This window comes from Salvelinus fontinalis, chromosome 8, assembly GCF_029448725.1.
Source record: "Salvelinus fontinalis isolate EN_2023a chromosome 8, ASM2944872v1, whole genome shotgun sequence".
In the NCBI taxonomy this organism is placed as follows: Eukaryota; Metazoa; Chordata; class Actinopteri; order Salmoniformes; family Salmonidae; genus Salvelinus; species Salvelinus fontinalis.
Genome location: NC_074672.1, coordinates 37,605,479 through 37,618,759, shown reverse-complemented (window position 1 = coordinate 37,618,759; position 13,281 = coordinate 37,605,479). Strand labels below are relative to the sequence as shown.

The 13,281-nt window shown below is 42.7% G+C and overlaps 1 protein-coding gene across 1 annotated transcript in view; it reads right to left on the bottom strand.

Moving 5' to 3' along the window:
• bgnb (biglycan b) overlaps positions 1-10,516 on the bottom strand; it is a 30,681-nt gene extending 20,165 nt beyond the window's left edge. The window contains exon 1 of the mRNA XM_055932424.1: positions 10,251-10,516. The gene's annotated coding sequence lies outside the window, so the exon portion shown is untranslated. The remainder of the gene's footprint in view (positions 1-10,250) is intronic.
• Positions 10,517-13,281: the final 2,765 nt, after the last annotated feature.

The following is a 13,281-nucleotide window of genomic DNA, read 5'->3' as shown; positions in this document are numbered from 1 at the left end:
GGAGGGAGGGAGGGAGAAATTGTCAGAAAGGGATAAATGGAGAGAAAGCGATACAGAATTGGAGCTGAAGAGAGGAAGAAAGTGAGAGACGGAGAAAGGGACGGAGAAAGAGAGAAAACGAGAGAGCAGGAGAGTGTGCTAAAAAGAGTGGCACCAGATGTCCTGGTTACCCAGTCAGGTTCATGTGTGTGTGTGTGTTTATATACACGCCAGTGCCTCCCCATCCCCGAGCCCAACCCTCGGGACATGCCGTTCAAGCTCTTCCAGTCTCTCTAACCTGTGCTTGCCGTTTCCAGCCACGCCGGAAATGCGCTTTCAAGAAGAATTCAAAAGACATGATAATGCTTAGAGTGAAGTCGAGGAACTCACAATGCCTCAAACTGAAGACTTAATCCTTGAATAACAGACTGACCACTAAGACACCACAGCTGGACAGACCACGTACTTCATGTGGCTGTTTTCTTTCAGTCATCATACACTTAAATGCCTGTCTTTATGTTTCTTTTGATTCAGAGATATAGAGATTGAATGCAAGGGATGTGATTATGTAGTGGCTGAGAGGAACAGCTGGATAGAGGCTTGAACCAGACCTCTTGGCAGAGGGAGCCCATAGTCTTAAATACAGAGAGGTTACGATTCATACGCAAGTTTGAAACTAGCTCAAGTTAGAAGTTTCCCCTATTCACAACCTTACCCTAAATCCTAACTTTTACCAACCTGAACCAGGGAGATGGATCTGACCTCACTGGCTATGTCCAACTTCTACCTCGGCCTACTCCCTCACCGAGGTCTGTTGAATATCATTAACCAGATGGCTGTATACGGTAGTCCTAGGGGACTGTGTACATCTGTGGTGTATGTATTTATACACACTCAAGAGGAAGTCAAAAACAAACACTGTACGCACACGCATCAACTCAACACTAACATCTGACCACATCTACATCTTAGGATCGTACACCAGAACACCATTAGGCTCTGATTTCAAAAAGACAAACTGTAAACAAACACGAGAAAAAGTTGAGAGGATATGCAGTGTCAAGAATACATCATGCCAAATAGTCGCAGATGTCCGCAGAGAGATAATGATATTGTCTGACAGACGCCCCACTAGGCAAACACTGGTTAAATCAACGTTGTTTCCACGTCATTTCAATTAAATTAAGTTGATCTAATCTGGAATAGACGTTGTTTAAACAGAGTGTGAAAGTTGTTCCTGTTGTGTCTTAATGTTCATTGAGATAAGAGCTGGTCCTCTGAAGATGAAAGTTAATGGTTTGGTTTGAGTCAGGGACGTTTGTGAGCGCTGATAAAAAAGCCTCCCCGTGTTTTCAGAAGATCACTCGTACAATTAGGGCTACATCTCTCGTCTCTCTCTCCCTCTCTCGTCCTCTCTTTCTCACATACACCCTCCCTCTCTCCCCTCTCTCGTCCTCTCTTTCTCACATACACCCTCCCTCTCTCCCCTCTCTCGTCCTCTCTTTCTCACATACACCCTCCCTCTCTCTTCCTCTCTTTCTCACATACATCCTCCCTCTCTCCCCTCTCTCTTCCATACACCCTCCCTCTCTCTCATCATCGTCATTCCTTCCTCTAGTCTTCCCTTTCTTTCCCTCGCACACCACAGCACCTCTAAGACAAACATAGAGAGTGCAACAGGAATAGCTGTCCCGCTTTCATACATCTCCCCTTTACCCTGATCAAATAAAAAAATAGAATCAAATCAAAGTTTATTGGTTGCGTGCACAGATGTGCAGATAGTATCGCAGATGCAGCAAAATGCTTGTGTTTCTAACAGTAAGGTACCTATCAACAGCTGACAGTACATGTCAGAGCAAAAACCAAGCCATGAGGTCGAGGGAATTGTCCGTAGAGCTCCAGGACAGGAATGTGTCGAGGCACAGATCTGGGGAAGGGTACCAAAAAATGTCTGCAGCATTGAAGGTCCCCAAGAACACAGTGGCCTTCATCATTCTTAAATGGAAAAAGTTTGGAATCACCAAGACTCTTCCTAGAGCTGGACGCCCGCACAAACTGAGCAACCAGGGGAGAAGGGCCTTGGTCAGGGAGGTACCCAAGAACTCGATGGTCACTCTGACAGAGCTACAGAGTTCCTCCGTAGAGATGGGTGAACCTTACAGAAGAACAACCATATCTGCAGCACTCAACCAATCGGCCCTTATGGTAGAGTGGCCAGACGGAAGCCACTCCTCACTAAAAGGCACGACAGCCCGCTTAGAGTTTGCCAAAAGGCACCTAAAGGACTCTCAGACCATGAGAAACAAGATTCTATGGTCTGATGAAACCAAGATTAAAATGTTTGGCCTGAATGCCAAGCGTCACGTCTGGAGGAAACCTGGCACCATCCGAATGATGAAGCATGGTGGTGGTAGCATCATGTGGGGGGATGTTTTTTAGCAGCAGGGACTGGGAGACTAGTCAGGATCAAGGGAAAGATGAACAACGCAAAATACAGAGAGATCCTTGAAGAAAACCTGCTCTAGAGCGCTCAGGACCTCAGACTGGGCGATGGTTCACCTTCCAACAGGACAACCACCATAAGCAAGCACACAGCCAAGACAACACATGAGTGGCTTCGGGACAAGTCTCTGAATGTCTTTGAGTGGCCCAGCCAACGCCCGGACTTGAACATGATCAAACATCTCTGGAGAGACCTGGAAATAACTGCAGTGATGCTCCACATCCAACCTGACAGAGCTTGAGAGGGTATACAGAGAAGAACTTTCAAACTCACCAAATACAGGTGCCAAGCCTGTAGCGTCTTACCCAAGAAGACTTGAGGCTGAGTAAAGGATCTGAATACTTATGTAAATGTGATATTTCAGCTTTTCAATTTTTATTAATGAGTAAAAAAAAATATTTTTTAAACGTTTTTCTTTGTCATTAATAGGTATTGTGTGTAGATTGATGAGGGAAACAAATATTTAATCAATTTTAGAATAAGGCTATAACGTAACAAAATGTGGAAAAACTGAAGGGGTCTGAATACTTTCCGAATGACTTCAAAAAAAAATTGTGTTATAGCCTGAATTTAAAATGGATTCAATTTATATGTTTGGTCACTGCCCTACAAACAATACCCCATAATGTATTATGTTGTCACGACTTCCACCAAAGTCGGCTCCTCTCCTTGTTCAGGCGGCGTTCGGCGATCGATGTCACCGGCTTTCTAGCCATCGCCGCTCCATTTTTCATATATCCATTTGTCTTGTCTGGGTTTCATACACACCTGGTTTTCATTTCCCCAATCAATCTACTTGTATTTAACCCTCTGTTTCCCATCATGTTTTGTGTGTATTGTTTTCATGTCATACGATGTTCTTTAGCGCTTTACTTTATTGTTCCGTGTTTTTGAGCGCGTTTGTTTTGTTGTGCTCCCGGTTTGGAACTTTAATAAAGTGTGCTTTATTTATTATACTCTGCTCTCCTGCACCTGACTTCGCCTTTAGACACACCTTGACATATGTTTTTAGACATTTTTACTAATTAATAAAAAATGAAAAGCTGAAATGTCTTGAGTCAATAAGTATTCAATTCCTTAGTTATGGCAAGCTTACATGAGTTCAGGAGTAGAAATGTGCATAACAAGTCACATAATGCGTTGCATGGACTCACTCTGTCTACCATAATAGTGTTTAACATGATTTTAATATAACTACCTCATCTCTGTAACCCACACATACAATTATCTGTAAGGTCCCTCAGTTGAGCAGTGAATTCCAAGCACAGATTCAACCACAAAGACCAGGAAGCTTTTCCAATGCCTCGTAAAGAAGGGCACCTATTGGTAGATGAGTAAAAATGTAAAGAGCAGACATTGAATATCCCTTAAAGTATGGCAAAGGTGTTAATTACACTTTGGATGGTGTATCAATACACCCAGTCACAACAAAGATACAGGCGCCCTTCAATACTCAGTTGCCGGAGAGGAAGGAAACCGCTTTACAAGCATAGTGGTGGCTGCATCATGTTATCGGTATACTTGTAATCGGTAAGGACTAGGGAGTTTTCAGGATAAAAAATAAATGGTGTGGAGCTTAGCACAGGCAAAATCCCAGAGGAAAACCTGGTTCAGACACTGGGAGATGAATTCACCTTTCAGCAGGACAATAATCTAAAGCACAGGGTCAAATCTACACTAGAGTTGCTTACCAAGAAGACAGTGAATGTTCCTGAGTGGCCGAGTTACAGTTTTGACATAAATCTACTTGAAAATCTATGGCAAGACTGAAAAAGGTTCTCTAGCAATGACCAACAAAAAAATTGACAGAGCTTGAAGAACTTTGAACAGAATAATGGGAAAATGTTGCACAATCCAGGTGTGGAAAGTTCTTAGAGACTTACCCAGAAAGACTCAGTTAACCCCCAACAACAACTGCTCCCCGGGTGCTGAAGATGTCAATTAATCCTAAAGAATCTATTGACGCAACCGTCCGTCAGTTTAAGTAACATAAAAAAAATAAAAGCTAGTTTAAGCTAGAGATATCCGTGTTTTGTATGGTCTGTGTCTCAATCCACAGCATCCGCCTATGTCGGACTTCCCCATCTGCGGTGGAAGGTGGCCGAGCCACAGCGATCTTTGTCAGACCATGAGACATCCCAAAAATCGGTCTTCTCACGAAAACGTCTGTAGTTTGTCAAACTATTCTGACCACTCTATGCAAAGGAGAGACTCTAACGAACACGATGTCGTTCTCCGTTTTGCTCTACGACCTACGTGTCATGGGACTGGTCTGAAGGTAACCCATACAAACACATGGAAGAATGGAGATAATGTGTCCAAAAAAACTAAATATTTAATGGGCTTTCTTTTATCTCCTAGATATAGGACAGACACTTCAAAACCTTATTCCTTATGATTTATTTTTTGACTGTCTTTTTTTCTCTCAAATTTATGAATTTGGTATACAATGCATTTCTATTGGCTATAGTAGTAAAGGCCAAATTAAATATTTGATCAAATATTTTGTCATATTTTTGGGGGACACCTAAAGGGGTCCTAAAATTCTAAATCAATTAGCTAAATTATCCATGGTACACAGACACACACATTTCAGTTGAATGCATTCAGTTGTGTGACTAGGTATCCCCTTTCCCTATCTTCTTTCAGTTCCCACTTTTCCTATAGTAAGATCATCTGAATGGGAGCTGAATGTGTCCTGCTGGGTATCTAAGTTTCTGTTACTCTACCGTCCCTCTACATTCCATTGTCCAGGCCAAGCCAGCCATGTTTTTTTCAGCAGTATGGTATAATTTGGCTGCTATTTTTACCAATTTGACCAGACTGCAGAGTTGGGTTTTTTGACATCCAGGATCCTGGCCAGTCTACATCATGGAAAAGCATTAGCTGTTTCCTGGGTGTTTATGTCTCTGGATTGTCAGGGATCCTTTTTACTGGGATTCTCTAACCCAGTAACACTTATATATATATATATATATTCTCTCTCTCTATCTCACACACATCTGGAATTCCCCTCCTTGTCTAAGCGTCTATCATCATGGTTATGTCTACATTTTGTGTTCTGTGTCTGAGGTTGTTTGTTTGATTCTAACAGGTATAAACCCATATGCCCTAGACACTAGTGGGGGACTTCCCTCCACCTCACTCTATACGTCTGTCTGTCTGTCTGTCTGTCTGTCTGTCTGTCTGTCTGTCTGTCTGTCTGTCTGTCTGTCTGTCTGTCTGTCTGTCTGTCTGTCTGTCTGTCTGTCTGTCTGTCTGTCTGTCTGTCTGTCTGTCTGTCTGTCTGTCTGTCTGTCTGTCTGTCTGTCTGTCTGTCTGTCTGTCTGTCTGTCTGTCTGTCTGTCTGTCTGTCTGTCTGTCTGTCTGTCTGTCTGTCTGTCTGTCTGTCTGTCTGTCTGTCTGTCTGTCTGTCTGTCTGTCTGTCTGTCTGTCTGTCTGTCTCATTCTCTCATTTTATTTTTCTCTCCTCTGCTCTCCTGTCATTTGTTTTATTACAACAATCATGGTGAGAAGATAGAAATGAGTGAAAAGGAAGACAGAGACAGAGATAGAGAGGGAAAGGAGGACAGAGAGAGTTTATGTATTTTCCCTTTTGTACTTTAACTATTTGCACAGCATTACAACACTGTATATAGACATAATATGACATTTGAACTGTCTCTATTCTTTTAGAACTTACACTTGTTTTGGCAATGTAAACATGTTTTCCATGCCAATAAAGCCCCTTGAATTGAATTGATAGAGAGGGAAAAGAGGACAGAGACAGAGAGACAGAGAGAGAGAGAGAAGTGGGAAATAGGACAGAGACAGAGAGAGAGGGGGGGCAGAGACAGAGAGATCGAGAGAGGGAAAAGAGGACAGAGAGAGAGAGAGAGAGGGGGGGGGAAATAGGACAGAGACAGAGAGAGCGGGGGGGGAGAGAGATCGAGAGAGGGAAAAGAGGACAGAGAGAGAGCGAAAGAGAAAGAGAGAGAGAGGGGGGAAATAGGACAGAGACACAGAGAGAGAGAGGGGGGGGGGGACAGAGACAGAGAGGGGGGGGGGGGCAGAGACAGAGCGATAGAGAGGGAAAGGGGCAAGGACTAACATCTGAGACAAAAAAGGAAGTCAGTGATAGCTTTGAGTATCTCATGTCTCCAGCATGGTCATTGGATGTTTAAGTTTCCCACACACCAAACACAACCCAGTCTACACATATCTTTACATTTCCTATATGAACAATCCATCAAGCAAGTGTTGCATGTCAACGCTCCCATCCACCACAATGGCTTCCCAGTCAGTTAGATTCCCACATGACAACCACTCTGACAACCACTCGCGACATAAAACCAACACACACCCCCGCTACAGAGAGGCTAGAAAGAGGGAGTGCCACACATCATCTGCTGACTGAAGCTAAAGAGACCTCGTTAAATTCCCTCCAGAATCAAAGCTTGTCAGACATTCCCCCAACAAGATACAGTGCCTTGCTAATTCATTTGAGATTAGGGCATAGAGTATAGCTGGATCTCCACAACACATGGCATGTATAGAAAAACACGTATGGACACACAAATGAGATTTAACTAACACCTTAACTGATTGAATCAGGTGTGTAAGTGCTGGGCTGTAACAAAAGCCTGCACACCCTGTAGGTCTCCAATACCAGGATTGCAGATAACTGTGTCAGGAAGTTCAACATGCACATTATGAACCAATCAACCTCTCCTCCATTCATTGTACTGGCAGTCCTGCAAGGCAAGGTGGGACAGGAGGGGTTGCCAACAGCTGACTGCTAGAAGTGGAATAATGGTGTATTGGCTCTGGCCACGTCAACACTCACAGCCTATTAATATCATATGGAGGAGGCAGGGCGTGAGACACAGCATGCTGAGTTGGCATGAAAAGCTTAATCAGGGCTAACTTTGGGCTGTTCGGCAGCACTTTTAAATTGCCCTCGGTTCTCTTTCTCAACACTTCTTTTCTTTCTCTCTCCGGTCCTCACTCCTCTCATTTCCTCACGCTGTGTCCCCCTTCCATGCCACCACCACTGTGTTCCCATACACCCTTAAAAGACCTTCGCTTGAAAAACGAGAAAAAAGCGTCAACAGTACTTCATTTTGACATTTTTGCAGAGAAAATCTTAGCCACGCAATTTTCCATCTAACTAGGATGTTTGGTGCAGTGTTTCTCAAGTGAAGAAATGTGCATGAAAATGAGTCGTCTATCGTTGAATGACAACAAACACATAATTGAAGAATCCCTACTGTTGACCAATCACCGACGAAGCGGCACAGACTTCGGCTTGCCTCAAGAAAAAATGTAGTGTTCACGAACAGACGAAAAAACCCTTGCTGAAGGCCAAAACAAAAACAAAATGTCAGAAAATGTTGTCATAATATATGCACAAACTGTTCTGAAATGTTTCGGATGGGAAGCCTTTAACACACACAGACACACACAACCAGCCCTGACTGCTAGCACCCACTAGGCGGGTCTGGGACAGGGAGCTCGGGTGGAGTTAACTAGGCCTGCAGCTGTAATTTGGTGACTGGTGTCCCTAAAAAAGGATTTCTCTGGTAGCTTTTCTGCTGCCGCCAGGCTTGGATGTGGTAACCAGCTAAACACAGCTGAGACCAGGCCTAACTACACTATACGAACACAGAGCTATGTAGAGAAGATAACAGGCCTAACTAGTTCAAATCAGAACGAAACAGAACATAGGCCCCAGGCTCCTGGTAAACATTTATCTCGGCTGTACTGTAGGACTACCCTGTGAAAACCCTGAATACACATTTATATCAGAGTGGCACATGAAAAACAGGCTTGATTGACAGACTTCAAAACCCTGGTTGTAACCAAGGCAAGGGTATAGTTATCCTACTGAAAACCCAATAGGCTAGGCTTTCTTTTCAATAAAACCCAATAGGCTAGGCTTCCTTTTCAATAAAACCCTATAGGCTAGGCTTCCTTTTCAATAAAACCCAATAGGCTAGGCTTCCTTTTCAATAAAACCCAATAGGCTAGGCTTTTTTTTCAATAAAACCCAATAGGCTAGGCTTCCTTTTCAATAAACCCCTATAGGCTAGGCTTTCTTTTCAATAAAACCCAATAGGCTAGGCTTCCTTTTCAATAAAACCCTATAGGCTAGGCTTCCTTTTCCATAAAACCCAATAGGCTAGGCTTCCTTTTCAATAAAACCCAATAGGCTAGGCTTCCTTTTCAATAAAACCCTATAGGCTAGGCTTCCTTTTCAATAAAACCCAATAGGCTAGGCTTCCTTTTCAATAAAACCCAATAGGCTAGGCTTCCTTTTCAATAAAACCCAATAGGCTAGGCTTCCTTTTCAATAAAACCCAATAGGTTAGGCTTCCTTTTCAATAAAACCCAATAGGCTAGGCTTCCTTTTCAATAAAACCCAATAGGCTAGGCTTCCTTTTCAATAAAACCCAATAGGCTAGGCTTCCTTTTCAATAAAACCCAATAGGCTAGGCTTCCTTTTCAATAAAACCCAATAGGCTAGGCTTCCTCTCACTAAAACCCCAGACACCACAAGTCCAATTATGGCTTAGATTAAACAGCATTCACTATCTCTCTTCATATACCACCAACTTATAACCATGTGGCCCACAGTTGAAGGTGAAAGGGGGCACAGACAGACAGACCAGACCAGACAGACTGGCTGACGGCAGATACAGAGGCAGTCAATTAATTTGACATGACATAGTGTCAAACCATTGGTATTAGAGTAGACCTACTCCTCCTTTGAGATGTGTCCCTGTATCCACAGTGACTCAGAGTTAAATGGGTTGGTATAAATGGGGCCCTTATATGTGGTAGGCCATGTGGCATTAAACCATAGAGCTGGACATGATGTCATCAACGTGAGACAGAATGAGGTCAGACAAGGAACCACCACCTGTTGCTAATGCCACATACACAGACTGGCACATGGGCACACACATGTAAGCCAAACACCAGCACACAGAGATAATTCAATGAAACAACAACAAATGGCAACAACAATTATAATGCCATCCCACAAAATCATCCAAAATCCATCAGAAGACCATCTAAAAACTAAAAACATATTCAACAGTGGGTTAAAGACAGAGGGCAGTCTCTTAAAGGTCGTTGACGGAGTTACAGGGTAGCACCATAGCGGGCTCACTTGATTGGCACGTTTGACTGCAATTATTCTCTCAAAATGATGATGCCGGTAGGGCATAAAAATCCCAGCTATAAATACCTATAAATACTACAATCAGAGTGCGCCGAAAGGAGAAATAAAAAAGAAAGCTCTGGGGAAAAAATAAACTTCGATCTGAGTCCAATGGTCTTGAGGGTAAACGGGGTGAGCGCCCAAGGTCCTTATCATTATCTATAATAATAAAGACACAACGTTGATAAATTCTACACCGCTCCGTGGCGCCATCTATTGAACATAACTGACAGAGCATTCTAGATCATAATACATCATATTCGTTTGAGTGTCTGATGCAGGAGGCACGCCACGGAACGAACGGCGCAGCAGGTTGTATGTAGTGCAAGCTAAAACGTTACACCACAGGAAAATGAACAAAATTGTATGTATCCATAGCATTGGGAATGATCTACCCAATTCGGACTGCAATGTTGAAAATATGTTACTCAACTCAACTTTCCTTTACATAATAGTGTTCTAGCATCAACAAAACATACCCACATTTATTTGCACCCAAGTAAAATAGCCTATTTTGCTAAACAAATAAAAAATATTGGTTTTACAATCATCGTGTCATCTTACCTTCAGTTCAAAAATGAACCTATAATCTCCAACTCAATTGGATGGTCTGAGATTTTCTCCTTATTTAGGATGTCAGTGCGTCGGTTTTTCTTGAGAGAAAAGTCAAACTGATAATTGTCATGACATTTATGAATGTATGTATTTATGTAGCCTATTTTCCTTGCCCCTATCAGCCAGCGATTATAGTGACCCAGCCCGTGAGTGCCAACGGTGTCGGAACAGTCAACTCTCTCCAGAAGCAAGGAATTGACTAAAAGATGAGGGGGTAGAGCTCAAAAGCAACAGAGTGTGTGTGCGAGAGAGATGGAGAGAGAGAGGGGGAGGGAGAGGAAGAGGGAGTTTGCTATTTGACAAAATGGAAAGGTGAGCAGCAAATATATTTTAGAACATGTTTGCATTCCTTTAAATCGCGCGCAAGTGTAATGATGGACTCCCACACCTTGATCCCGAGGCAGGCGAGAATAAACTACCTGCGGGCAACCGTCAGATTCCTCAAAACCACTCAGCTTCCATGGATCGGGATGTATTCATGTCAAATGATCACTCTGGAGAAAAAAAAGTTAAATTATTTCACGTTCTATTTTAAAATCATGTAGCCTAAGCTAAATGGGGTGTGCAACGGTTCCCAACCCTTTCCTTTCTGGACCACCAAATAACGTCAAAGTCCCTTGAGGACCACCAAATAACGTCAAAGTCCCTTGAGGACCACCAAATAACGTCAAAGTCCCTTGAGGACCACCAAATAACGTCAACGTCCCTTGTGGACCACCAAATAACGTCAGCGTCCCTTGAGGACCACCATTCACTCAGGATTTGTTTTTACATAATATCTTGTCGGTCAATTTTTTCTTAATTTTATCAGTGAATGTAACAATTTAAAGGCCTGTTGTTATAATAAACCATTTGCATTGTGAAAAGTAATATAATATTGCATATAATACCATTAATACTCCCAAAATCCTGTTAAAGAAAAAAAAAAATGTTTTTGTATCAATCAGCAACATCAAAAAACACCTGCAGTCCCACAGGAGGCTGCTGAGGGAAGAACAGTCTCGTAATAATGGCTGTAATGGAGCCAATGGAATGGCATCAAACACATGGGAACAATGTGTTGGATGTATTTGATACCATCCCACCTATTCATCTCCAGTCATTACCATGAGCCCATCCTCCCCAATTAAGGTTCCACCAACCTCCTGTGCTGCAGACCACCTGCAGTACCCCGGACCACAGGTTGGTAACCACTGAGATAGAGTTTACAACGTTTGTTTAGTGAATGGTAACCTCTTGCGCAAAGTAGCTAGTAATGAGATGAATTAAATGTTGAACTATTTGATCTGATTTGATTCAATGGGAATAATCAGAAGTCATTGCAGGTTTTTGCCTATCTAGATTGAGTGATGTGTAGGTCACTGTTAAGGTTACTACAAGCCTGCCATATATTACAGATATTAATTGGCTGAAAGGAATTGGCATTAATAGAAAAATATTCCAGTTTCATTTGAGGACAAAAATGTTGACAGCTGGGCCATACAGGTTGTAAATGAATGGGAAGCGATTTTCATTGTACCGATTCCATGGCACATGGTTTATGAACTGGTACAAAAATCAACACTTGATTCAACTCTTTGAGTTTTTCAATTTAAATTATTCTGCAAAATTCTTGCCACCAACAGAATGCTATATATATGGGGCATGCAACAGTCTCAGCTCAAATCAAAATCAAATCAAATCAAATTTTATTTGTCACATACACATGGTTAGCAGATGTTAATGCGAGTGTAGCGAAATGCTTGTGCTTCTAGTTCCGACAATGCAGTAATAACCAACGAGTAATCTATAATAACCTCACACTCAACGTCAACAAAACAAAGGAGATGATAGTGGATTTCAGGAAACAGCAGAGCGAGCACCCCCCTATCCACATCGACGGGACAGTAGTGGAGAGGGTAGAAAGTTTTAAGTTCCTCGGCGTACACATCACGGACAAACTGAATTGGTCCACCCACACAGACAGCGTGTTGAAGAAGGCTGAAGAAATTCGGCTTGTCTCCCAAAAGCACTCACAAACTTTTACCGCCTGGTCGGCAACTGCTCCGCCCACAACCGTAAGGCTCTCCAGAGGGTAGTGAGGTCTGCACAACGCATCACCGGGGGCAAACTACCTGCCCTCCAGCTCTGTAGATTTTGCTGCGAAGAGACAGAATCACTAGATAATTAATTATGTTATTGCCCCTATGTAGCTTGTTTCTGGTCACAGGTTCAGGAATGATAAAAAAAATTACAACATTAATTTAAAATTAACCTTACAAATAGCTGTGTTGCAAAATGTTTGTGTGAAATGTATATGTAAAATGTATATGTAGCAGAAAATCTGTAAAAAAAAAATATATATATGTTTCCTCCGAAGAGGGTTAATAATAATACAATGTAAAAGGTTACTACAAGCTTCAGTCCACTGCTCTAGGTGCATGCACATGGGTGGAATGGGATCTTTGGAGTAGTGGACACTTTTAGGTAACATGCTGTACTCACCAGTCCCACTCCCATTCACAAGGGGGCAATAGCATTTTGTCTTTTCATTTTGTGAAAGAAAGGAAGCGTCGCCTTGTCTTGCTAGTAGTAGCCAGGTGGTTTTAGCCTGGCTAGCTGGTTTTAGCCTGGCTAGCTGGTTTTAGCCTGATTAGCTGGTTTTAGCCTGATTAGCTGGTTTTAGCCTGGCTAGCTGGTTTTAGCCTGATTAGCTGGTTTTAGCCTGGCTAGCTGGTTTTAGCCTGGCTAGCTGGTTTTAGCCTGATTCGCTGGTTTTAGCCTGGCTAGTTGGTTTTAGCCTGGCTAGCTGGTTTTAGTCTGGCTAGCTGGTTTTAGCCTGGCTAGCTGGTTTTAGCCTGATTCGCTGGTTTTAGTCTGGCTAGCTGGTTTTAGTCTGGCTAGCTGGTTTTAGTCTGCTAGCTGGTTTTAGCCTGGCTAGCTGGTTTTAGCCTGGCTAGCTGGTTTTAGCCTGGCTAGCTGGTTTTAGCCTGGCTAGCTG